This window comes from Cicer arietinum, chromosome 6 (assembly GCF_000331145.2).
Source record: "Cicer arietinum cultivar CDC Frontier isolate Library 1 chromosome 6, Cicar.CDCFrontier_v2.0, whole genome shotgun sequence".
Lineage (NCBI taxonomy): Eukaryota > Viridiplantae > Streptophyta > Magnoliopsida > Fabales > Fabaceae > Cicer > Cicer arietinum.
Window position 1 is genome coordinate 27,851,212 of NC_021165.2, and position 2,426 is coordinate 27,853,637.

Here is a 2,426-nt window from a genome sequence, read left to right on the forward strand (position 1 = left end):
CCATCACAACACTATGCACCATCACAACACTATGAACCATCACAACACTACGAACCATCACAACACTATGAACCATACTCTACCCAATTAGAACAAACTCATCCGCAAAGTTATCAACTCGAACGTCAATCTACTCCAACAAGTCAACAATGCGGTCTTCCCCTAAGTGATTCAAGTGAAGAGGATGAAACATATTTCGATGAATCATCTGGTAATTCTGACGATGACATTGATGATATGGAAGCAGAAAATCAACATTTCCTACCTGACTTTAATCCACCATCTCACCTGAAGAGCATCAATTTAAATACTCAAGAGCGTTCAAGTGAATTTCATAACTTGTTCATTGACGAAGTCCCAGCAGTAGATGGAGCTCTTGAAGTTGGAATGAAGTTTCAAAACAAAGATGAATGCGTACATGCTATCAAATGTTACCATCTAAAACAATCATTGAATTTTGTGGTACAAAAATCAGATTTAGAAAGGTATGTTATTTGTTGTTTAAGTTCAAATTGTTTGTTTAGATGTAGAGCTTCAAAACACAAAAAGAGTGAATTGTGGGTGATTGGTAAATTGAATCTGCCTCATACATGCACAAATTATGCATTGTCACAAGATCATACGAAACTTGATTCTAACATGATATGTGCAAGCATAATGCAAGTTGTGAAAACGGATCCTTCAATAAAAGTGAATGTCATTATTGCTGAGATTCAGGCTTTACACAACTACACAGTTACTTATAGAAAGGCTTGGATTGGAAAAAATAAAGCGATCGAACAAATTTATGGCAATTGGGAAGAGTCTTACAATCAACTCCCACAATGGTTGTTGGTTATGCAAACATTTGCTATAGGAACCAAAATTGAAATGGAAACTATCCCAGCTTATCATGAAAATAGTTTGATAAATGGGATAAGGATCTTTCATAGACTATTTTGGGCTTTCGTTCCGTGCATATTTGCGTTTAAATTCTGCAAACCGATAGTACAAGTTGATGGAACTTGATTGTATGGTAAGTACAAGGGAACTCTATTGGTAGCAGTTGCACAAGATGGGGACGACAATGTAATTCCTATTGTTTATGCTCTTGTAGAAGGTGAGACAAAAGAAGGTTGGAGTTTCTTTTTGAGAAATTTGAGAAAATACGTCACTCCACAACCCAACATTTGTATGATTTCAGATAGACACGAATCGATTAAGAGTGCTTACAATGATCCGAATAATGGGTGGCAAGATCCTCCGTCAAAACATATGTTCTGCGTCCGACATATTTCACAAAATTTTGCAAGGGAATTTAAGGACAATGCTTTGAAGAAAAAAGTTGTTTCTATGGGTAATAATTTCATTATTAATTTTCATAATTAGTGTAATTTTTAATAATTTCATTCCTAATTTATATCATTAGTGTAATAATTTTTGTCTACTATTTCAATACAGGTTACTCGATCAATGATCCTACATATCGATACTACCGCAGATAAATCGGCATAGTAAACCCGAAGGCTTTGAAATGGTTATACAACATACCTCGACAAGATTGGATTCAAGCATTCGATGGAGGTAGTCGTTGGGGTCAGATGACAACCAACCTTGTGGAGTCGATTAATAGAGTATTAAAAGGCACGCGCAACCTTCCCATCACTGCTTTGGTCCAATCAACTTATTTTAAAACAGGGACACTGTTTCCAACTAAGGGAAAACGACACGCATCAATTTTAGCTTCTTGTCAGGTATACGCAGAAACTTACATAAAATTTATGAAATTGGAAATAAGTAAATCCAATAGTCATAGAGTTGATAGTTTTGATCGGAGCAACCATACTTTCATGGTCCACGAGACAGTAGTTCCAAGGGAAGAGCGACCAATTGGTCACTTCAGTGTAAACCTTCCTAACAAGTGGTGCGATTGTGGAATATATCAAGGTAAACATATGCCTTGTTCACATGTCATAGGAGCATGTTCTAGCATAAAATATGATTATTGGAGTCTTATACCTGATATGTACAAGGAGGAAACGGTATTAAAAGTCTACAACGAAGCCTTCCCACCCATACCAAACAAAGGATATTGGCCACAATATGAAGGTATTAAGTTGTGTCACATTCCACTAAGGCGGAGAGTCAAGAAAGGTCAGCCAAAAAGCAAACGCATTCGAACAGAAATGGATACTACAGAAAGAGTACCCAAAAAATGTGGATTATGTAGGGTATCTGGTCATACTAGGAAACATTGTCCAAACGCTGCGGGCACATCCACTCAAATTTGATGTATCCTTTTTTTTTTAATGTATGTTCTTTGAAATTTATAATTTAATTTACTATTTTAATTTTAATAATTTTTTATTATAGCAATTTTTAATAATAATAACATTAATAATAATAATAAATATTATAATAATTATTTTTAATTTAATTTTAATAAT